At 38.9% G+C, this 25,483-nt stretch overlaps 1 long non-coding RNA gene across 1 annotated transcript; it reads left to right on the plus strand.

The window, feature by feature from the left end:
- Nucleotides 1–10,630: 10,630 nt before the first annotated feature.
- LOC146895031 (uncharacterized) lies at nucleotides 10,631–21,050 on the plus strand. The gene is made up of 3 exons (XR_015735716.1): nucleotides 10,631–10,778; nucleotides 11,457–11,860; nucleotides 19,159–21,050. It is a non-coding gene; the product is annotated as an uncharacterized LOC146895031 (long non-coding RNA).
- The last annotated feature ends 4,433 nt before the right edge of the window (nucleotides 21,051–25,483 follow it).

Below are 25,483 nucleotides of genomic sequence, written 5' to 3' on the forward strand. Positions count from 1 at the left end.
GCTTGACGTCATCCAACATCATCTCTACTGGATTTCACAGACACTGAAAGAATATGCCCATACCCAGACATACAAACATGATTTAAAATAAAAAATAATACTGAAAGCTGTTTATGTCTTGTTGTTTATTTAATTTCACTTCTTTATTTATGTACTTGTTTATTTTGTTACATGGTTTCATGCCATTAGACTGGCCTTGAACAGTGGGTAATCATTTTGAACTTCTGGTCCAGCCTGGCCTTGAACTAACTGTTTAGTGGAGAATAAGTGTGAACTCCTGGTTCTTTGTCGCCACCAGCAGAGCTTTGGCTTTGAAAGCCGGCTGCACCATACTTCTCTGAGATCTGATAGTTTGAAAGCAAAAGTAAAAAATGAGCAGAAAGTTGAGCTGAAGCCTTTGTTTGCAGTAGTTCTCAACCTTCTTAGAGCTGGTACCCTTTAATACCGCTTCTCATGTTGTGCTGACTCCCAGCCATAGAGTTGTTTTCTTTGTTGCTTCATACTTGTGATTTTGCTACTCCTTTGACTTGCAAGGTAAATATTTTTTGGAGATAGAGGTTTATCAAAATGGTTACAACCTACAGGTTGAGAGCCACTGGTTTGAAGGAACAAAGAATATTAAGACTGAAATCCCAATTTTGGTTTTGCTTAGGCCAGATTTCAGTAAAATGTTATTAATTTGGTAACAGCTTTCATATTCTCTTGAGATCTCCTGATCTATATCACTGGCTCCCTTTGTTTCTATTGATGAACTATACTATTTATTTTCTCCAAGTTCTCCTTTTAAGTATGTCATTAAAGAAACAAATATTATCAGCTACTTGTATATTTAGCATAGCGAAGCTTGCAACAATCAAACCAATTGTAAAAAAAAACCTTCTAATTAAGGAAATATGCCTGCCAACTTATAAGGTCAAACCAAATTGCAAAGGGGACAACTAACAAGTGCAGTAACGATGATTACTTTTCACTTTTTTCCCAATGCTGTAAAAAAAATCTTATGGATACTGTTGTAAGTGACTTAGCAAGTCAATTAAGCGCATCAGGGTGGGCCTTGGTGTTCTAGTACTCTCCAAATGTCACTCCCTGTAAAGATGGGGAGACTGGGTTTCTGAAGTTATCTCTAACACCACACAGCTATAAGCAACAGACAGCAGATTGGAAGTAGCCGAACCCCCCTTCACAGATTCTATGCAATCCTCACTGAAGTGGCTATGCTGTCAGGGATTAGGGTCCTCCAGAGATACCCTGACAACCAGCCCACCTTAGCTATCACACTGTGGAGAAAGTGGACACCAAGAAATTTCTTCAGGAATCCCATGCTGGAAGAATAAAAAGGCTGACGCCTGTTACAAGCCAGAAAGTCAACCAGTTTCTCAGAAAGAGATTCACATGTTTATATTGTAAGGATTGTTTGTCCCCTGCAGGAAGTTTAATTCAGAGGAAAGATATTATCTTAGAATGCATTTTTTATTGTTTATATTGAGCTATATATTTTTGCCATCCTCTTATCCCCTTCCTTACTCTTCTTTCCCCTTCTATCCTCTGGTGGCACACACCTTTAATCCCAGCACTCAGGAGGCACGGGCAGGCAGATCTGTGTGAGTTTGAGGCCAGCCTCATTTAAAAAAAAAAAAAAAAAAGAGCAAGGAAGATTTTCATACATTGCTTACCTAACAATCTCAGAACGGACTTTAATGCTTATACTTCTCCTCAAGGTAAGTTCATTTCGTTGAGAAAACTTGCCTCTAATATATGACTCAAGGCCCCTTTTAATGTCGGGTATTATTTTTTCAAACATTTCCTTTTAGGGCCTTGTAAAATAAAGAACCTTGAAATAGAAACTGCAGCCCTGTAAGGGCAGACTGGATCATCAAATAATGTCTAGTGACAGATTACCATTGTTGATGCTATGGTCTCCTGTGTGTCTGTAAGCATTACGATAACGACGTTAGGGCAAGAGGGCTGTCATGGTTAGGTTTTTTTTGTGCAAACACGAGGATCTGAGACACAGAGCAACCCCCTGAGAAGCCAGGCACTGCCTTATGTGTCTATAAACTCAGCATTTGAAAAGTGTAGACAGAGGATTTTGGGAGTTTGTTGGTGAGCTGGTCTAACCATATCAGTGAGCTGTAGTTTCAGGAAGAGAGCTGTCTTTAACAATGAGGTGATGGTGATTGGAGAAGATCCCCAGCATCCATCTGTGACTTCCAGACACACTTGCTCACATGTGCCTGCTCATCCACATGTGCCTGCATACACACAAGTGTGCACACATACCTGCAATGATAAGGACCTGAAGTATGAAACTGAATGTTGGCCATGGCTCCCATTCTTATGAATCAGTCTGAAAGCAGAGTGGGTTACAGGTACACTTTCTCCAGAGGTTTGCAACTGATGCTGGAGGGTGTTTTTCAGCACATCTCTGCTGTGCTGGAACAGAACATTCCCCTCTTTTCTTATCTTCTTCCTCTTTTTGGTTTTCTGGCCCTGAGGCTAGAGTATACACTCTTCAACTCTTTTGATTCCTGATTATATCTTCAAATGGGAAAAAAAAGGAAAGAAAATGAATTTCTAGGCTTCACATGATTTTGACATTATGAGAAACTCACACGTGAGGGTGGACAAACGGCTTCACCTAGGTATTTTCTCTTTATCACCTCAATAGAGTAATTAATTAAAGCAGACCTGAATCATAGAAACAGAGATCTCTATAGTTTTTATTGTATTTCTATTCAGCAGATGGTTTTCAGATTTGACGGTTCTATGAATACCTGCCATTTCAAAGATATAATAAAAAAAAAGTAAGCAGAAATGAAGGGCACATACGATAATCTGTGTTTGTCTTTTAAAGTTTATATTAATCATTTTTGGATTGATAGGTATTTAAAAATATTAGTCCAGATAAACATATCACCAATTCTGCCCTTCATTTTAAATGAATCCTATTTCTTCTGTTTGCATTTCAATCCACTTTAAGGAGTCACAAGTAAAATATATTATATCATAAGTGCCATAAAATGCAGGTGTTGTACGGGAAGAGCATCTCAGCACCTGCATTTTATGGGGCTATAAAGGAGATATATAACCCACCTGAAACTAAGTTTGCTTTGCCTTTGTTTCTGCTGAGAAGGAATTTAAACTTGTCTGGTCCACCCAGAAGGAACCGTGAGTTAAGCTGTGCCTTTTAAAGGAGTGCGAAGGAGAAGGGTGTGGCTTTTCTTCCAAGGAATAAGACCAAGCACTGACCTGGGAGTGATAAGGTGATGTAATCAGTGACGTCAGACACCTAACACAGGAGCACACTAAGGATGTGCATGACGCAGCTCTCCTTCCTTACCCCACATGGCTTCTCAGTACTCAAGGTGGACTCTATAAATAAAAGAAAGTCACAAGAACCATCCTGGCTGGAATGAAGATATTCTAAGCAATACCATGTATTTTCTTTTGGGTAGTGAACTATTGGCATAATGGATCGCAAGAAACTGGAATTCTGTTATGAATTTCAAGATGAGAAGAAGGAGAGACTGAAACCTGGTACCATCCAGATATGTTCCAGAAAGAATTCACTTGAAGTTGACAACTTTTCAGAGGACCTTGCAAAAATGGATCAGTGGAGAAGATAGGTCATTGGCAGACAGGATCACACCTTGACCAGGATTGTATAGTTACAAAAACTTGAGAAGCTTGCAGCTCTCTCTCTCTCTCTCTCTCTCTCTCTCTCTCTCTCTCTCTGTGTGTGTGTGTGTGTGTGTGTGTGTGTGTGTGTGTGTGAGTGTGTGTGTAAAAAAAAAATCCTGGTTGCGTGATCCTTGTTCATTACGGTTCCCTGGTCCCAAGCTCTTTCCCTAAACCTGTATCATCACCGCATTCACCCAAAACTTGTACTTTCATTTTAAGGGTGCCTGGATTACAATTTTTTTTTGTAAAACCTACTAGAGAGAAGCATGAATGAAACTTGGTTAGCTATGTTGTTACCCAAAACTCCAAATAAATACAGATGTGTGAGTCCATGGCAACAACATTCAACCCATGTCTACTACAGTCAGCATATTAGACAGTAATATGCTAGTAACAGAGTAGTAAAAGCTCTCTAGTTAGTTCAGAGAAAGAAGCACCACACAGTTCCTGCTCTCCATCACAGTCTGTGCAATTGGGCTCCCGTACATAGTCAGAAGCTTACTTGTACATTCATGTCAAATAGTTCTGAAGGTCAGATCGACCTTTCCCCAAAGACCTCCTGTGAAAAACAAGCTGATCTTCCCCATTTTCTGGAATCTCTGACTTCCTCTCATTAGTGTCTGATGTCTCCAAAGTTCCTCCTGAAAATTATCTGGTAGAATTCATCATTCAGGGGGACAGAACACTTCCTGTTTCACCATCCACATGAAGATAGGAGAGAACAAGCTCTTATAAGCTCTCCTGAGCTTTCCATTCAAAGTCATGGTCTATGCACAGACACACACACACACACACACAAACACACATACACACACGGGGATGGGGTAGACATACACACACACACACACACACAAATGTACTGTGAAGAAAAGTAGCTGCACTTTCCCCTGAACTGTCTGCCAGACTGATTAACTGAGTAAAACTTCAATGATGTGAAGAGATTGGAGTGTTTCAGGCTCAGAGCCAAATTGTAACTTGCTTTGAGCAATCCTTTCCCCCCTGAGCTGACATACCGTGACTAATAAAACTTCTGAAATGGATTAATTTACCAAAACCCAACAAACAAAAGCTGCGAGTAGCTCAGCATCGGAGGCTATAGCAGAGGGGTCCCCTCTTTGCAGCAAACACTTACTTGATGTTTTTTGCCAGTGAATTAAGAACAATACCTTATAGCTTTCTTTGTTCCATTACTATAGAAACCATTAAATGGTTACAGGGTCAGAACATGGGCCTTGAAGTAACCTAAAACTTTGATCTTAGGAATAGTCAATCATATTTTGTTTCAGAATAAACAATTTTTATACTCTTTGAGGCAAGGCTTATTTTCCTGTGTCAACAATAAAGATTATGAACACATTTTAAATTGTATGACAAAATTATCTGCCCAGCCCTTCATGGGACATCTCCTCCAAGGCTCAGGAGACATTTTGGAAGGGGGGCAAAAGTTTCTAAATCCGGACACGAGGAGAATAGGTGATCTTATAGTTTACGAAGAATTGCTTCTGATTTGAAATATTGCATCACAGAAGGAAGTTCATTAAGATTGATAAGGCTGTAAGATTCATGAGGCTGATGAAGAGGAAGTTCTGAGTCTTAGGAAGCCCCTGAGACATGATAGGAAATTTGGCACACGCTGCCTTCTTAACATGCCCTGCTTATTGCACTCCACAGCTCGCAACACTGGGGGTTATCCGCAGAAGATGCGCACGAAGGCAGTTTCTTCACCACTCCTTCACGAAGGAGAGAGGCTAGTGAAACCACATGATTCCTGGGCTTGAGAAGTAGTTGGTGGTTGCTGGAAGAGATGGAGTTTTTCCTCTGCTGTCTGCCTAATATGTTGTTCCTGATCTCGTAAATATCATGACTCCTGTGCTCAGGCATGAAATGCTAATTAAACTCGAGGCAAAATGAAAGTAAGAATGGCGATCCTTGTGCAAAATACATGGTTACAGACGAGAGCATGCTGAGAAAGGGCAAAGAAGGTATGGAAATGACAAAATCCATCTGTTTGTGTGTGTGAGAGAGAGAGAGAGAAAGAGAGAGAGAGAGAGAGAGAGAGAGAGAGAGGTAAGAATAAAGAGGAAAAGGTCTCTACAACACAGTTACTTTTCATTCTGCTAAAATTCTTTTTTTTTTATCTTTAATGAGTGTGCGCAACCATGCACTCATGCCAGTGGTACATGTGGTGGTCAGAGGTCAATGTGTCAGAGTCTGTTATTTCCTTCCACAATGTGGGGTCCAGATACCAATAGCAGGTCACCAACAATCACTGTATTCAAGGAACTAGCTTGTCAGTTTGTAGCTGCTTTGCTTAGAATGAATTCACACCTTCAAGAACAGCATTGCTGAGCTGCTGTACTAGGTAAATGGGCTTTTGTTTATAGATTAGTATTCATGAGTCATAGTGCCATGGTGAGGAATGAGGAAAGGGGAGTGGTGGTCTGAACACTCTGTTACAATGTGAGAAAAGCAATGGTTTAATATGAGCATGTTTAAAGTACTCCAGAATAGGCCATAAATAAGATGAAAGATGTATTGTTGAATTAAAATGGACTCTCTTAAAAATTAGTACAAAGAGCATTAAGGGGAATGAAAACCGCAGTGGATAAATAATTCAGAAATTACACTGTTTACTTTCACTTCCTTGAGGCTCATGTTGCCTTCTTGCTACCACCCTGCAAAGTGATTATGTTGAAATGTCTCCTCTCAGGAAAACCACTGCAGTGAGCCGACAAGTTTGTGGGGTTGCTTCCCTGAGTATGGGTGAAGACTAATGGGCATCACTGACTCAAAGGAAACTTCGTCACTGAAATCTCACCCAAGCGTGAGTGGTCCTCCTGAAGGCTGGAGCTCTGGAGCTCTCTGCAGAACAGCTAGGCAGCTTCAGACGGCAGACTCTGACTTCTTAGTCGTCCTTAGTGTTTATGTAAACTTGGCCAGTGTGAGACCTTGTTAATCTGATATTTGAGGGACTTCCTAAAACTCAGTCTTTTTGCTTCCCTCCAGGGTGGAAAGTTTCAACTCAGGAAATTCTCCACATCCTGTTAGAGCTTGCACTCCTGAAAGTTGCATTAATGCTCAACCGGAATCTTGCTCTCATGTAATTATCATACTAAACAGTTGAGGGTACTCCAAAATCCTCATCTTTGGTACTTGTCTGTGTTCATATTTGGGGTCACAGCTGGCTTACTGTCGTTTCTAATGTGCATAAATAAGAGGAAAATAAACACTAACATGTGAAAGTAATCTGCCATCTGTCAAATTATTTTGCTTTTGTTTTAAATACAAAAGTCTAAAATCTCTGTGAATTTTTAAATTTTTTATTTAAAAGGTTTTTTTTTCATTTTACATACTAGCGACAGTTTCCCCTCACTCTCCTCCTTCCCCACATTCCCTATACCCAATCCCCATTCACTACTTAAAGAGGATAAGATCTCCCATGAGGAGTCCACAAAATCTAAAATGTCAAGTTGAAACAGAACCAAGAACTTCCCACCTGAGGCTGAACAAGATATGCCTCCATAGGAAATAGACTCCAAAAAGCCAGTTCATGCTCTAGGGATAAATCCTGGTCCCACTGGCACTGGCCCCACAGACTGCCCAAGCCACACAGCTGTCATGCACATTCAGAGGGCCTAGTTCAGTCATATGCAGGTTCCCGGTTCCCCTACTGTCAGTCCAGAGTCAGTGAACTCCCAATAGCTCTGGGGCCACCATGGATGCTGGGATTTGAACTCAGGACTTCTGGGAGAGCAGCCAGTGCTCTAACATCTGAGGTTATCTCTGAAGGCCCCCTCTGAAGGCCCCCCTTTTTTGGTTGGGTTTCTTTATTTTTTTTCTTTCCTTTTACTTATTTATTTTATTTTATTTTTTTCTTGAGACAGTGTTTCTCTGTGGAACAAACCTGGCTGTTCTGGAATTTGCTTTATAGAACGGGCTGCTGTCAGACTCACAGAAATCTGTCTGTCTCTGCCTCCCAAGTGCTGGAAGTAAAGGCTTTAAATCTGCTCTAAAAGTAAGTAGCTATGTTATATAATATTCAGCTTAAATGAAAACTAGGGATTTTTTTATGTATGTGAGTCCTTAAAACTTCTGTTAGGATTTTATACACCCTACGGTGAGATGGGATGATTTCCGCTCCTGCACCCCTGAACTGCCCTGGCATCCCCCTTCTCATGTCTGCTTCTCATCTTCATGTTTTCTCCTCTTTATAATTAACTCATTACTTCCATTCAGTGCTTCCCACATGTGCATGAGTGTGGGCCCACCCACTAGAACACGAGAACCATACCTATGGCCATGCCCTCAGAGAGTATTTCTCCCGTTTCCTGCAGTCAGCAGATATCTAGGGATCTTTAACTGGACACTTACCGGATCAGTTCCTCCTGTTTTCTGGAGGAACACAAGCGAGCACCCAAGCTGATAAGCAGGAAGGCCCAGCATTTCCCTGACACCAGATTACATACTGCATGTAAGTAAGCATCCACCTGCATGAGCAATTGTACATGCAAGATTATAAGAGATATACAATTTTTGAGCCTTATTTAATCTTCATTATAATTTTCAAGTCATTTTATCCTTTCTATACATAAAGAAACAAAATCAAGAATGATAATGTTTCTTAAACATATAACAGTAATAGATAAATGACATTTCTTACTTCAAAATCCCTATGTCCAAAATTTCATGACATTTACTATTAAATGTTCTTGTGTTTCTTTCTTTCTTTCTTTCTTTCTTCCTTTCTTCCTTCCTCCCTCCCTCTTTTCTTTTTTTCTCTTTTTTTCCTTGAGACACAGTCTTTCTACATATCCCTGATAGTGCTGGAACAAAGTATGTGATGGGGTTAAATGTATGTACTACCACACCCAGCCTAAATGTTTCTGTTTTAAAATAAACCACGGTCAGTTAGACGGCTTACCAGTTAAGAGAACTCGCTGTCAAGCCTGAGGATATGATTCAGTTCCTGAGTATATGGTAGAATGAAGTAAACAACTTTTATAATTTGTCTTCTAATCTCTACACAGTGGATGTCATGCAGTGGCCATGTGCTGTTTCCCCATAGAATGAACTAACAATAAGCATAGCATAAACTTCTAAAACAGTGTTGTTTCCACAGTGAGAGGTCAAAATCAGAGCATGACATGTACTCCACAGGCCTATGCTGCGCTGTACCCGGTCATTGCAGAGCCTCATGTGCCAGTACTACTCCGATACGTTAGCTCCTCAGAGAAGATCTCTGTCTGCTGTACATTTGATAGAAGGTTAATTAACATCTCTAATATATAAATAACTTTTGAAAAACTAAATAAGAAAATAAACAATGCATTCCAAAATGAGTTGAAGGGATTTGGAGAAATGGCTCAACAATTAGGAGCACTGGTTGCTCTTCTAGAAGACTAAGGTTCAGTTTCCCACACCCAAATACAGCTCATATTCGTCAGTAAGTAAGTTCCAAAGACTCTGATGCCCTCTTCTGGCTTTTGAAGTCAGACAAGCCTGCAGGCAAAACACTCATACATATAAATTAAAAATTAACTCAAAAAAATAAAGTCCAATTAAAAAGATTCTAAATACAGAGTAGCAAGTATAAAAGGTCAATAAACACCTTAACAAGTATTTCATTTCCTTAACCATTAGAAAATGATTATGAAAACTATTGTGTAAATTCATGTAAATCCAGGCAGAATGACAAGTGTCAATAAAACAATGCTTTACCTGACAGGTGAGATACCATGATCAAAAAGGTGTTTGTCCTAGGGTGAGGCTTATCCATTGCACTCTGGATGTGCTGACTGTAATTTCCCCAAATAATAGGAGCTTGAGAGCAATATTAGTGGTAGAAGGTACTGTGTTCTCATTGCCCACCCCCTCCACCAAGAAAAAGAAAATAAAGGAAAAAAAAACAAGAAAGGAAAGAAAATGACTAAATGATGGTGAGAATTTGGGGAAAGGGGGCACAAATCCACTGTTTGTGAAAACACAAACTAGTTGAGCCATAGTGAAAAAATAAGTGTGGAATTTTCTTTTTAAAAAAAAAAAACCCTAATAATACCATTTGGACCAACTATAGCTGAGCTCACATTCAAGGGACGCTGTCCGTCACAGAGATAGAGTGTACATCAATGTTTATTGTTGCTGTATTCATAATAGCGAAGAGAGAGAACCAACCTAGATGTCTATCAACAAATGAACTCACCATGGAAATGTGTACATGAAACCAACAGAAGATTATTGAGCCCTGAAGAAAAGTGAGGTGATGGAATTCTGAGGAACACAGACAGAACTGGAAAGTATCACATTAAGTGAGGTAACCCAGGCTTTGAGACAAAGACACTGTGTGCTCTGTCTTACCTGCAGATTACAGCTTCTGTGATATATTTGTATTTATGTGGGAGTGAGTGTTTATATGTCGTTCAGAAAACTAGATATAGACACAAAAAGGAGACAAAAGAGGCATTAAGGAAGGAGGTAGGCCAGCACTTAGGAGGCAAAGGCAGGTGGATCTCTGTAAGGTCGAGGTCAGTCTGGTCTACAAGTGCTAGTTCTAGATCAGGCTTCAAAGTTACAGAGAAACCCTGACTTGCAACCATCCTCCCACAAAGCATGGAGGTAGGAAGAGCAATAGGTCTCATGTGACACAAAAGGCAGAATATGAAAGGTGGAAGAGGTAACCTGGGATTAGGACCAGGGAGATGGGGAAAGGGGGTGTAGAAAAGAGGGTCAGTCAAAGATAAATATGAGTAAAAATGACTATAGGAAACATGCTGGGCTGTAAATTAATTAAAGAACAAAAAAATCATATGTTGAATTTCTCACTGTCTACAATCAAAGTATCGTTCTGTGTTTCCCTTCAAAGAAAGCACAGGGGCTAAGTAAGTAAGGTCAAAGTGGTAACATATGAAAGAAAGACTCATGAAGCCTTCATATCTTGATGTTACAGACCACATATCCAGATTTTTACAAGTTCAACTAATGACCAGACACTCCCCAGGAATCTTTCCAGTCTTCACTATCAGCCTAGAACTGTTGGGACATCTAACTTTATGGATTCAGCAGTTCCAGAATTCTCAGGATGCACCCATCCCTTACCAGTTGTAAGTAATTGCATTCAATGAGTTTAATACATACATACATACATACATACATACATAATAAAATATATATTAATATGCATGTGTATACAAGTTTATTTTTTCTACTATTTCTATTCTATTATTTAAAAAAATCACATTAATATTGTGGTGAATGTTCCTACCATGCATTTAGTTCCCAGTGCACTGGCCTTCTCTGCCACTGTGCCCTGACTCTGCCTTGGAAGTGAGCCATTTAATTACTGTCTGCTGACAGGAAGGCTCACAGCAGTTCTACTGAAGTACTGAGTGCATATTCACCATCATTGACCTTAGAGAGCTCCCTGCAACTAAAACAGCAAGGTCTTCCAAGACAGGAAACTGACACTGTGAGCAGGAAGGACAGATGGGCTTGTAAGTGAAAAAAAGGAGAGACCATGAATGAGTGTCTCATTCTTGCCAAAAGCAGAAGAACAGCATCTCTGTGTAGCACAGGCCATACATGGCCACATGATCAAATTGTGACCCTAGTTATCCCTTCTTTTCATGTGCTTCAAGCCAAGCTCTCTACACACTTCCATACTGGACCCTGTGAAGACAGTCCACCAATGGGTCCTCTTCATTACCTTGTTGGTTTGACTATTAAGATGATGTTGAAAAATGCATACTTTTATCAATTACATCTTTGAATATTTTTTTCAGCTTCAGAGCTGAGAGAGTTCATTCTTCTGAGTGTCACAGAAAATAAGACTAACAAGGATGGTCCTTCAGACCTCAGTACCTGAGTGTCCTAAAGCCCTGCTGTGGAAATCACTGTGTACCTGAGGCTGGCCTTGAATTGTTGATCCTCTTGTCTGCACCTCCTGACTGCCAGAACTGCCGGTGTACACCACTGCTGATAGATAGCCTGTGGGTGTGGACTAAACCCAAGGCTTTCTGTTCTTTTTCTGATTCGTTGAGCTCTAGCTGGAATCAGCACCACATGGGGAACAGATAATGTGGCTCACTACTCTGGAAGATAAAATCACTTCTCCACCACAGTAACATACAATGCTGAATATCAATGAGTCTCAAGAGCACTGAACCTCAGGAATACTCATAGTACGGTAAGTAATTTCATAGGAAACCTGTTTAGCTACAAATCCCTCTGGAAACTTTGCAACTTGCTCTTCTGTCATTCTTTCAGCCTGAACTCTAAAATTGAATTGAACTAGACTCAGAGATTCTAATTCATTGATACTTTAGGTATAATTTGTTGTCATTATAAATCTTATTTTCTCACCAAAATATTCACCCACCAACTAGTCCATCTGATTAATCTAGTCATTGTAATGTCTCAGCCTGTGTTCAAAAATAAGAGAACTAGAGTAAAACAGAGAAATGTAACCTCATTGTTTTAAAAATTAAAACTTGATAACCATAACATATTGCATTTAATACAGAATTTTTTCTTAAGAAGACAAAGTATCATATCCTTGAAAGTATGATTTGAAATTGTAATGTGCACATTGGGCTAAATGTGAAGAAAATTTATAACTTTGTGTTTATACTGTTTTTATGATCAGTCAGTTCTAGTGGTTTTTGTTTTGTTTTGTTTTATTTTGGAATCAGGTATTGCATATCCCACTAACGGGACAACACTTAGCATTCATTTGTATTTGCTGCGAATGAATGAGTGAATGAATACATGAAATTATTCAGTAGTTACACAGTGAATTCCTACTGCATACAAAACATGCTGCATATGCCACTTAGATAGTAAGTGCATGGCTTCCTTGTCCTCAAGAACTTTGAGCCAATAAACTTTTCACTCGTGTTTCCTTAGTGTTCTTCTTGCAACCTAAGGCCTCCTTGGAAATATTTTCCTTCCGTCAAAAGTGACAGGAGCTTCTGAGAAAGAAAATCGCAAATGGGGTCAACAACCCAAAGCTTTGGGGTCTCGATGCACCAAGCACACTTTAGAATCTATCGACAGCCTGTCTGTGTGTCTTTGTTAGGAAAATTCATTTTAAGAAGATGCTATTAAGAGAAGATAAGATTAATACAATTAGGTCACTAATTCAACAAATGCTTGTTGGATTCCCAATGAGCCTGGCATACAACAGCAATGTCTATGCTTTTAATTCTAATATTGTGGATAGATAAGTGTAAGAGAGACTGCTCATGAGTGAAATGTTGGATAGACAAGCAAGGAGATCAGAGTTCAATTGTTTCTCTTTGTTTGCTTGTTTGTTTTGTTTTATGTTTGTTTGTTTTTTTCAAGACAGAATTTCTCTGTGTAGCTTTGGAGCCTGTCCTCAAACTTGCTCTGTAGACCAAGCTGGCCTTGAACTCACAGAAATATACCTTCCTCTGCCTCCCAAGTGCTGGGATTAAAGGCGTGCACCACCACTGCCCACCTAAGAGTTCAATTCTTAAAACCCACATAGAAAATGTGAGTGTGAGTTTTCATGCCTGCCCTCCCAGCACTCAGGAAGCAGAGATGGGCAGGTCATGAGGCTCGGTGGCCAGCCAGTTTAGCAGATTCATCAGGGGTCAGATCAGTGAGAGTCCCTATTTCAAATAAGAAGGCGGATAGCTCCTAATACACAATGCTTGAGGTTCACCTCTGGCCTCTGCACAGTTGTGTGAGCATACCCCAATGCATGACATACACATGCACACACATGCACAAACACAATACACACACACAAGCACATATGCGCATGCAAATAAGCAAAAATATAATAGGCAAATCAAGAGGTTATGAAGGAACATTTGAACATTAAGATGAAAACTCTAAAGAGTCCAATTTTAGAATTTTAGATACAGTACTTAAAGAAGCAAAACTGATAACATGACCTTTATGTAAAAACATAAATGGTCCCTGTAATGACATACTGCGGTTATACTATGGTCATTTGAGACAAGTTTGGAAACTCTGGAGTCCTAACCTTTTTAGTTTGTGAATGGAACAGTAATGGAAACATAAGATTCCAGAGACACTCAATAGAACTTACAGCCTGCCATTCAGTTTTTGAACTCTAAGTTTGGTGGGGAATGCTGTGGGTGTGCATAGAACATGGAGTGACAGGATCTGACTCACAGACCTTTTTGGCTGCTGCAAGAAAGAAGTCTCTGGGTCAAAGAAGCAAAGTGCTGTAATATTAGCCAAGAATCAATAACATTTAGGCTCCATGAGAAATGATAGATTATTGTACTGCCAGGCTTTGGAAAATGGACAACTCCAAGTACATCTGAAGGTTGTCTTGAATGTCTAAAATAAGCTGCATGTGCATAGCATGGAAGCATTGAAATGGTAAAAGAATAAAGTGATCCCCTAGAAAATTTGAATATTCTTCTTTTTAAATATTTTTATTTTATCACATACTTTAGTACTTAAAATTTTGTAGAATTTATTTTGATCATATTCTTTCACCTACTCCTTCAGTATTTTTAAAATGTGATGTCAGGAGTCCTGTTCCATCATTTTCTAACTTACAGCCTTAGTCATGGACTCTCATATGAATATGGAGTTAGTCTGGCAGATAGCAGGTCCAAGAAATGCTCTTTCCACCTTGCTGCAGCACCAGGCTTATAGGGGAGTGTGAGGTCAAATGTGGTTTCTCACGTGGATTCTGGGAATAAGAGTTCAGGTCCTTAAGACAGCTAGGTAAACAGTCTTACCTACTGACTCATCTCCTCAGTCCTGTGGTAGTAACAGTCCCAGTGCCAGTTCGTCATCTGTGAGAAGAGAGAAAAGAGTTATCGCTTGCAGTGGTAGATGAAGTATTCTTATTCAGTCATTTAAGAATGAGATGAAGGCTATGAAAGGATGAGAAAAGATACAGACTCTATATTTCTGTGAGTGTGTCTGTCTGTGAGTATCTGTGCATTCTTGTGTGCATGTGTGTATCTTAGCTTGTGTCTGAATGTGTATGCCTGTGAGGGTCTATTCATGTAAGTATGCAAATGAATGTGTTGTGTGTATGTGTGAAATGTATGCGTGTGTTGCACATGCCTGTATGCATGTGAGTGTGTGCACATGAATGCATACATCAGCATGTGTGCATAATAGTATGTGAGTGTAAATTTGTGTACACGCATGTGTGAATGTATGTGCACATGTATGCATGTATGTGTGTATGTTCTTTGTGAAAGTATATGTGCATGTGAATGCATGTGTGCCTTCACACAGAGTGTGTCTCTTTCTGCTGCATAGTTGATTCTGCATACACTCGGCAAGGTAAGAGATTCTAAGATATCTGGAACTCTGAGTTACATGACACATAAAGAGGTACACAGTAACTGAAGGACTCACTTCCCCTGGTTCCCCTTCCTCCACATCTTCATGGTCACACATCCCTTCCTCTCAACAAAGATATCTTCCTCCCTTAAGAATCAAAGAGCCAGAATGTGAGCACATGCCTTTAATCTGAGCACTCAGGAAACAGAGACAGGCGGTTTTTTCTGAGTTTAAGGTGAGCCTGGTCTACAGAGCTTGTTCCAGGACAGCTAAGGTTGCTACACAGTCAAACCCTGTCTCAAACAAATGAATGAACAAACCAACAAAAAGCAAAAAAATAAAAAAAATAAAAAGAAAACACAAAAAATAGAGGGATAGAGACAGGGAAGAAAAGAAAATAATGGAAGAAGCAAAGAAGGAAGGAAGGAAAGAAAGAAGGGAGGGCGAAAGGGAGGGAGGGAGCAAGGGCCTGGGATCTAGCATGTATTTTGGATTTCTTATCACCCACAGAATATAAAGCCTCCTGTATTCTAAGGTGTACGGTCATATTATTAACTACTCCACTAATAAAATCTCTTACCTCATAGGACAATGTGTTCTAGGATTTCCCTAGTCCCAAACCAACACCCCTCAGAAAGGTGTTGTGGGTAAGAGGTCCAGGCATAATGACTGAAGACAAGGAAAGGTTTTTAGATAGGATGTGCTTCCTCTTTGGGTCTATCACTGGACATAGGAAGTAGAGAAAATAGAAAGACACAGATTCCCCCTGACCATTACAGAAGTGGTACATTAGCAGTTTACTGTAAAGAGCCTATTACACTGAAGTAAGATTCTCAGTCTGAGAGACTCCTTTGAAAAAATACCTCACGGAAGCTTGGGATATGTCCCAATTGACAAAGTAAAGTGTTTTGTATACAAGCATGAGGCGCTGAGTTTGTATGCGTAGCACCTTAGGAAAACAGGAACAGTGGTACAATCTGTAATTGCAGCCTGGAAACCAGTCTAACAGTCTATCCACCTGTAAGTTCAGAGGGTCCATGCCACCAAAGCATATTGTGAAAGATGATCTGACTTAATTAGCATGCAAAAGGAAGGGTATGCACACATATATACGCACAAGTACACAAAGATACACATGTACACATGTGTATAGACATGTAACACAAGCAAGCATACATACATAGAGGAATCTCATAAAATTACTGACGAAAATGAAGGCAAAGTAGCTCAAATTGTCCATTATTTTAGCTTGGATTTTGAAACTTCTTAGGGCCTGCTCTTTGACAAGAAATATTTGCCAGATATTAAGAAGGCAGGAGACAAACGAGAATTGCTTTTTCTCACATTTGGCTCTTATTGAAGTAAAACTAACATGCAAAAGAAGCATCTATTTTGGAAATCTTATCAAGTTCCCATCAGTTCATTAATATTCCTTTAATCTTCTACTTTTAACAGTTTAATTTAGTTGATGTTTCTAATTTACATAGAGACAACATCCTTAATTGATTTCATTCAAGCTTCTGTCATTCTAACAAAGCTATTGTTATTTATTGATTTTCATTAATGTATGCAGAACATAGATATTAGCTTTGCTCTCCCAATGTCCCTTTTAGGGACTCTTTCCTTTTGTCCTTGGGTTAAACAGTTATCTCCCTTTGCCTGCTGCTAGCAGCCTTACCAGCATTCATTAACATATCGATTCATATATCACATATTCTTACTGAGTATTTATTGTGTCCTCAACAATGCGCAGGTGGGCTTGTTGAGGTATGTTGATAATGCACAAATACTAGTGAGGGCTCAGAGAGCACCTCCTCCTGCTGTGTACTTCAGGAAGGTTGTCGTGCTGAAATGCCAGTAGACAGATCCTGGGGGGAAGAAGCAGTACTTTAGAAAGGAATTTTCACAGGATTCGAGCAACAGGGATAACATCTGTGGCCAGGCTGATCACATAACTCCTTTTGTGGAGTGTTTGTTTAGCATGCGCAAGCCCTGAGTAAGTTCAATCTCCACTACCTGATAAACTAAGCCTGATAGAATATGTCTGTAATCAAACCTTTTTAAGACGAAGGCATGAGGATATGAAGTTCAAAGTCATCATTTGCTACATAGAGTGTTGGAGGCAGCCTGAGCTACATGAAACACAATGAACAATATTTCATGTATTCCATTGCCTGTTAAAGTTGTTGGTATGCTTTGTGGTGAGCCATGAGTAGGAGACAATACAGAGTATCCTATGCTCTTAGACCACTAGATTATGATGAAGCTGTGGATATTATTCAGTGTGCAAATGACAGGTGCAAACGAGAAAGGTTTCTGACTGTAAAAATAAAAATTCTTACATGACTGAAGATATATAAATGACAGCTTTGTTGTCAAACATATGATCACATGTACTTAGGACATAAACCTTAGAGTTATAATTCCAGATACATAGTACAATGTGTTGAAATGGTTTGATTTTAGGATGCATGAATGTATCATTCCAAGAAAGCATATATCATGAAAATCTGTCTTTCATTTTCTTTAAGAGCCAGAAGTCAGTGTGAATTTGTATCAACCAGCATCTTCTGTATATAGGACTAGCATACTCAAAAACTCTTAGCAACTATGGTTGATAGCATAAGACAAGATACAGCCAATCAACATTCCTGCACAGATGTATCAATGTCTCTTGAACTCCCGTTATCAGCTGAGGAGCTATTGGCAACTGACAGCTTCTCAAAAAGTACAACTTCGTTTTCTTAAAGGATGTGATTCCTGGTATAACCAGTATGCTCCAATGGATGCCCCAAACCTATATGTACATTGTTGGATCTAATTAGATCCAGTGGGTTATTGAAAGAGAGGGAGAAAAAAACAGAGAAACAGGGGGAAGGACCTTGGACTTACCATGGGGAAGGGAACCCTGACTGCTCTTAGGACTAGAAAGGAAGGGGGAGGTGGGGAGGGGGAGGGAAAAGGGAGGCGGAGAGGAGGTGGAAATTGTTAATAAATAAATAAATAAAAGACTGGGGAAAAAAGAAAATAGAGAAAGAGAGAAAGAAAGATAGAAGGATGTGACCTTATGATGGGTACATTGACATCGGAGCCTAGGAGGAATTGATAGATGGGAATGCAATATGCATAAAGTCAAAATACATTGCATACATATGAAATTGTCAGAGAATAAATAAAAATATATTTAGTGGCTGGAGAGATAACTCAGTGATTAAGAGCAGATACTGTTCTTCAACAGACATGAGTTCTATTCACAGAACCTACAGTGGTTCGTATAGGTGTCGTACAGGGAAGTGAATTGCACCCAGAGATGAGAATGAAAACCGAAGGCAGACTGACTTCATCGTCCTGGTTCAGACCTCATGGAATCTAATACCAGGCAGTTGATTGTCAGCATATTTAGAACACAGTACAATTTGGGAAAAGGTTTCCTGGCAACAATCAGTTCAATCAGTCCAATTCCAGGTGCACAATAAAAGCTTGTTTTGAGTGTATAGAAACCCTTTTACATAGTACAGTTGGCTATGAGGCTGAGTTCTGGAGCTGAAAGATCTAGAATCTAGTGTGGTCTCTGATAGCATAGAGTTCAGCAGGCCATAAAATATTTGTGACACCTACCCTAAAGATGGACAATGGTCTAGGAAGAGAAGAGTCTGGGATAATCATTGTGGGGAATTAAAGTGAGGTCTGTCCTTTCGGAGAGCAAATAGGTCACCAGGTGGTTAAAAGCCCCCACTCTCAGCTTTCTTGGTGAAATGCAGGTATTTGATTTGTATTTCCATCCCTGTGCACTTAACATTCCTGTTTCTCGACCTCTATGACTCTGCCAAGAACCTGTGTTTTACAGAGCACGATTGCAGGTAACTCCAACTCTAGGGGTACTGGATTTCTCTACCAACAGTTCATTTTTATACAACTGAAGATAATTGCATTGCATCAACCCATCAAAATTCCAATTAGAGAACAGGAACTTTTAGTTTGCTTCCCACCTTAATAGTTGCTTGAATTCCATTGGACTCATTTAAAAAAAGGGGCGATCATATGTATAAAAGCATTCTATGGAATTATGAATGTTTTAATTGCAAATTGATTATACCTTAAAATGGCATTGCTTGTTCTTTTTCAAAAAGTTTTATTATGTTTCATTTATTTTGTATGTGTATCTATTTATGTGTGTAGGTGTACATGTGCCATTGTGCCACGGACCGGCTCAGGGGAGCCACTCAGACTGTGGGGAACAGGACGAAGAACAGGAGATTTCAGGATACGGCGGAGGAAATTGACAGACAGACCACCCTCAATGTATTTGAGAATGCTGTTGCGATTTTACTTTTTTTCAGTGCAGGATTATATATTTTTTACAATCAAAGAATTTGGCAAAGGCATACATCATCAAATCATAAAACAGAAAAGAACAGCATAAAACAGTTTACAAAAAGAATCTTTGAAGATGCTTTGACTTGGGCACAAGGACTTTTGCTCTCTCATATTTTGACTCTTTTTCTTGCCTTTAGAGAGGCTATTGCCCTTGAGCTAGGCTATCTTTATCAGCTTGTACCAGGTGGCTGGCTGGTTTGAGTTAAGTGACCTTGTGTGCCTGGGTGGGAAAGAAGAAGGCTACTATCTTCCTGGGAAAACTTTCTGCTAGGAAATTTCTAATACATAGTCTCGAACCTCTCTGAAATTCACTCCATATCACTAACCTCAACTTTCCTCCCTTCTCAATTCTCAGACTCAAATGTTGTCAGCTTAGGTTAGGTCTTTTTCTTCCATGGAGAAAGGTTTCATAGGCCTTCTGTTTACAATTGCACATACTTCCCAGGCAAATGCCTAAAGCTTCTAAGGTTTTTCCTGGTAAAATTAACTCCTTTTGTTCCACATCATCAAGGAATTATCCTAATGATGACCCTGCCAATTTCCAGAACTGGCTACTTCTTTCAAGGCTTTAATGAATACTGGGGCAAAGCTCAAAAATGTCCTCAGCAGTCTTGTTTGCATCTGCAACTGCCTGGATTAGTCTGATCTGTTAGCAATATGCAAGAATCACAAAGAACGCACAGACAAGGGAAAAGACAGACATATGGCTCCAAGTCGAGTCAGTACAAATGGCGACTCAGGTGGCATTACACCACAACTGATTGCCAAGGGACCGCCTGGAACACAGCTCCAAGAAGCACAGATCCCAATCCTCCGGCAACATTTGCCCGTCCAGTCAGCATTTCTGCTACACTGGCGAGACAGCCGTGGATGTAGCACCATTGTGTACATGTGAGAATCAGATAGCATTCGATGTCTTGTTAACCCAGGATTGAGTTAAGGTCAGCCAGCAAGCCTAAAAGACAAATGCCTTCAACTGCTGAGCTAGCTCCCTGACCCAGTTGAACTGCTAATTCTTAATATTTAAGCTGATGACATTAGTAACCCTGGAAAACTGGCTAGGCTTCTAGTACCAGGCATGGTTTCCCTCCTGCTGAGTGGGTCTTGACTCCAATCAGACAGCTTGTATTTGCCACTGAATGTGGTATCATTTATTGCTCTTTTATAAATGTCTTGCCAAGCTGGTAATCTTCACGGTTCATAGGTGTTGCAACTGTTAATTAATTAATTCTAATTAAATAGAATTACTTAGTTGCTTTCTCCTTTGACACTTTGCATAATACTTTCTGGAGCCATGGAACCTCGACTACGAGAAACAGACAACGACAGTAGGTTAGAGTGTGCATAGCTCCGCTGGATGGGAGCTTTGCAACTTTGCCTCTCAGCACAATCCCAGGAGTTGATTTTGTATGTTACTCTTCTTCTTATTCCTTTGGAATTATATATATGGGCACTTTGCAAAGACCAGTGTTGAGAAGCTTTTTCTTTGTATTTCCTCACAGTCATTTCACAGCATAAGGTCTCAGGTATATATATCTTCAATTGCTTTTGCACTGGGTTTTGTATATGAGGTGAAGAAAAGTTCAATTTCAATCTTTTGCCTCTGGATATTCATTTTTCCAAACACCATCTAATGAAGAAATGCTACTTTCTCCTTTTTTGCTCTTAGTAGCTTTGTCAAATATCAGTTGAGTGTGGACAGACTTGTTTCTGAGTTTGGCAAGCTCATCAGAATGAGTACTAACTCCATGGTGTTTGTCTTCCGATAACCCGACATCCAAGATACTATTTTTATTCAAGACTCTTTGCCAACTCAGTTTTATTTTTGGATTTTTTGCAATTTAAAATTATTGTTATCTGATTCCCAAAATTATAAATGTGAAGTTTTTTCTTTGATTAAAGAATTGGTATGATGCTCATATCAGTGTGGATAATTTAACATCAACTGTTCTGATCCTGGAGCTCCACTGCCTGGCCTTTTATTCCTCAGTTATTCACCACTGATTCATAGTATGTTTTTAGACCAAGATTTCTTTTCCTTACAATTATTCTTAAACTTTGCATCATTGTCTCAGAGCCATTGATGTGGAATCATTCTACCTTGACGAAAGGTCAGAGAGTTCTTGCTCTTTCAAGGTTACAACAGGAGATTTGACCCAGGGTGTGACTGCCCACCAGATACTTGGCATAGGGTGTGTTTGCTGTGTGTCCTGCTTAAATAATAGAATGCTTAACTCGGAATGTTTCAGGTATTGAAAGTAATTGCTTGTTTGTTCTTTGAATCTTGGCAAAAAAATCTTTTGCCTCTTCCTCCCTTTTTGGATTGGGATTTATAAAGCATAGGAAAATAAAGGCAGGCAAATTCAGTTTTCACTCGGTGGCCCTTGCAACTCTATTCTGTATCTCTGTCTATTTCTTTTGTATTTCTGTTCTGTCTGCCTGATATTTCTAATCCCAACTCTTGGATGTATGAACTTATCAAGACTGGACCCTGACAGATGTTCCAATGTGGGACCCCGACAGATGGTTCCTCACTATGAGGCTTATGTTAATTGTGTCCCTATTGTGAAGGAACATTTTATTTTTATCTTAATATCTCTTTGTCAATATAAATAAGTTTTAGATTTTTGTATGCAAAAAATGAATGAAAATACCGCCTATGAGTGACTACTTGTGATAATTGTCTTTCTGGGTCTGGTACCTCACTCAAAATAATGTTTTGTAGCTCCACCCATTTTCCTGCAAAATTAAAGATTTTTTTATTCCTGTGTAGTACTCTATTGTGTAAATGTATCACATTTTCCTTATTCATTCTTCAGCTGAGGTGCATTTCAGTTGTTTCTAGGTTCTGGCTATGACAAACAAAGCTGCTATGACATAGTTGAGCACATATCCTTGTTCCATGTTTGAGCATCCTTTGGATATATACACAAAAGTGGTATTACTGGATCTTGAGGAAGTTTGTTTTCTAACTTTCTATGAAATTGCCACACTGACATCCAAAGGGGCTATACCAGCTTGCATTCCCACCAGCAATGCTTAAGTGTTCTCTTTTCCCCACAATGTCTCCAGCATAAGTTGTCATCAGTGTTTTTAATCTTGAACATTCTTACAGGTGTAAGATGAAATTTCAAAGTTGTTTTGATTTGCATTTCTCTGATGACTAAGGAAGGATATTGAATATTTCCTTAAGTGTCTTTCAGCCATTTTAGATTCCCCTCTTGAGAGTTCTCTATTTAGGTCTGTATTCCATTTTTTATTGCATATTTTTTAATTACAAATTTCTTGAGTTCTTTATATATTTTGGGGATCAAACCCCTGTCTGATGTGGGGTTAGTGAAGATCTTTTCCCATTCTGTAGGCTGTCGTTTTATCTTGTTGACCATGTCCTTTACTTTACAGAAGCTTTTCAATTTCAGGAAATATCATTTATTAATTGTTTCTCTCAGTGTCTGTGCTGCTGGGGTTATATTCAGGAAGTGGTCTCCTGTGCCAATGCATTCAAGTGTACTTTCCACTTTCTCTTCTACAAGGTTCAGTGTGGCTCACTTTATGTTGAGGTCTTTGATCCATTTGAACTTGAGTTTTGTGCATGGTGATAGATATGGGTCTATTTTAAAGCAAAGAAAACCAGCCTACAACCCACAATCACAGAGAACTTAGACAACAGTGAGGACACTAAAAGAGACTTACATAGATCTAATCAACATGGGAAGTAGAAAAAGACAAGATCTCCTGAGTAATTTGGGATCATGGGGACCTTGGGGAAGGGTTGAAGGGAAGGAGAGAGGTAGGGAGGGGAGCAGAGAAAAAATTAGAGCTCAATAAAAATCAATTAAAAATGAATGAAAATAATTAGTGTTTCTCCTTTAAAAACAACATTGGCATACTTTCACCTAGATTCAGAAGAAAAGATGGACGAAACTAAAATGTGTAATTATAAATAAAAGAAACAACTGATATCAAAGAACTAAGAGAAACCTTGATATTGCAATGAATACAATTGAGTGTCCCAGAAGAAACTGATGAATTACTACATGGAAACGTCAAAATTCAGGTAAGCCAGGGCTAAATAGAAGGACCCTGTCTTCAAACACAAGCAAATGAGTAAAAGTGGTATACTGCCTTAACAGAAAAGAAAAGGTCATTTGATCAGATCCACTGACCCAGAAAAAAAAAATGTGCCAAAATCCATCACCTTTCATGGCTAAAGCTTTTCAATGAACATGACAGTTATGTGAAACACCCATCACCTACAAGGCAATCATGGGGAGTCACAGCTGAGTGTGCACTGGTGAAAGCACAAATGCTGCTTCTGAAGTTGGGAGTGAGGCAAGGGTGGCCAATTTGGGGAACAAAAGATAGATTAAGATTAGGTATTCTAAATGGAAAATTTAAAAACAAAACAAACAAGATATATTTAAATAGGCAAGAAAATAACTTGTTTCTGTTTGCAGATAACATTTTAAGCATAGAAAACCCAAAAACTGAGAACTAAAGTCTAGTTAATCTGATAAAACACGAATGGGCTTGTAGAATTCAATATCATTACACAATCTCTTTTAAAGAGTTTTTCAACAAGTCAGTAAAACTCCATTATACAATTTTAAAAATAATTAACTAAGGAAATCATTATAATTAAAGTAGAAAACATACAGAAGTGCTAGCAGACTCTAGTATATAAAAATTATTAACTACTACAACGATTACATTTATTTCCCAAAATACATTATATTTTATTATGATTCAGATGGGTGTTTATTTAAAAACAAAACTATATGATTCTTTTAAGTCCTTATACTTATGCAAATAAAAGAAATTTTATATATATATGATTTTATATGTGTGTGTGTGTTATATTTTTTATTGATATAACATATTATAAAACATTTATCTATTTACATACAACATATATATGTAACATGTACATATGAATAGATATATATGATATAACAAAGCTTGTGAACCTACATTTCCATACCTAGAAGGATTAGTTACAAGGATCTAGGTCACTCCAGTGATACACTATATGTGATAGATACACTATCACATTTGTGTATAGCCTCTGGGTCATGTGTTTGCATTTGAGGTAGGGTAGAAAGACAAAGAAAATTAATGAAACTTGGAAAGTAGAAAGGAGTCTCTCATCTTGTAGTCTGCTTAAAGTTTATTGTCAGCCATGAATGAAGAAGTCTAGGGCCATTAATATCTGCTTAAGATTTTTCTTCATTCCCAGTTAACAACATTCAATTTTCTAGGACTCTTATTAAACTAAGCCCTTATGCGGACCCATTAGTTTGTTTTCTACATGATCAGATTAGAACCCCATATAAGGCACCTCTAGAACCACCCTGTAATCTCACTTATCAAGAAGCAGGAAAAAAAGGAAAAAAGTTAATTATTAACCCATTGAAATGTAACGTGAAAGTCACACAAATGGTATATATGTCTACATCCAAGCCACTTATTATAATTTTTTCTTGAGGAACCCATACTCACACCTGGATATGACATATTTTTTTCCCAAGGATCTCTTATTTTCTTTCGTCTTGTTCTATGTTAAAATTGTCTTTATACAATCATTGTTTGTCTTCAGAAGACAAACATCTATGTTCTTGGGTGTTACCAAAAGGAAACTGCCAAGACACCAAAGGTGTGGGACATTCTTCTGTCTATGTGTTGCTTTCATTTGTTAATGAATAAAGAAACTGTGTTGACCTGTGATAGGGCAAAAGAGCAGAGCTAGGTTGGGAAAACTAAAGTGAATGTTTGGAGAAAGAAGGGTGGAGTCAGAGAAATGCCATGGAGCTGCCAGAGTCCGACATGCTGAAATTTTACCTGGGTAAGCCACAGCCACATGGTGATACACAGATTAATGGATATGGGTTAAATTAAGATGTAAGAGCTAGACAAGAAAAAGCTGGAGCTAATGGACCAAACAGTGATTTAATTAATACAGTTTTTGTGTGATTATTTCAGGGCTAAGTGACCAGGAACCAACAAGCAGTTCTCTCCTCCTACAAATCCTTTACATATGGCTATTTAAATTTTCAGAAGTGGGAGAGCTAGTATATACTTTCCAAGAGAAGTGGGTCCAGAGATTCGATGTCCTCAAAGGCCACTGTAA

The sequence above is a fragment of the Myodes glareolus genome, chromosome 20, assembly GCF_982192425.1.
Source record: "Myodes glareolus chromosome 20, mMyoGla1.1, whole genome shotgun sequence".
NCBI lineage: Eukaryota > Metazoa > Chordata > Mammalia > Rodentia > Cricetidae > Myodes > Myodes glareolus.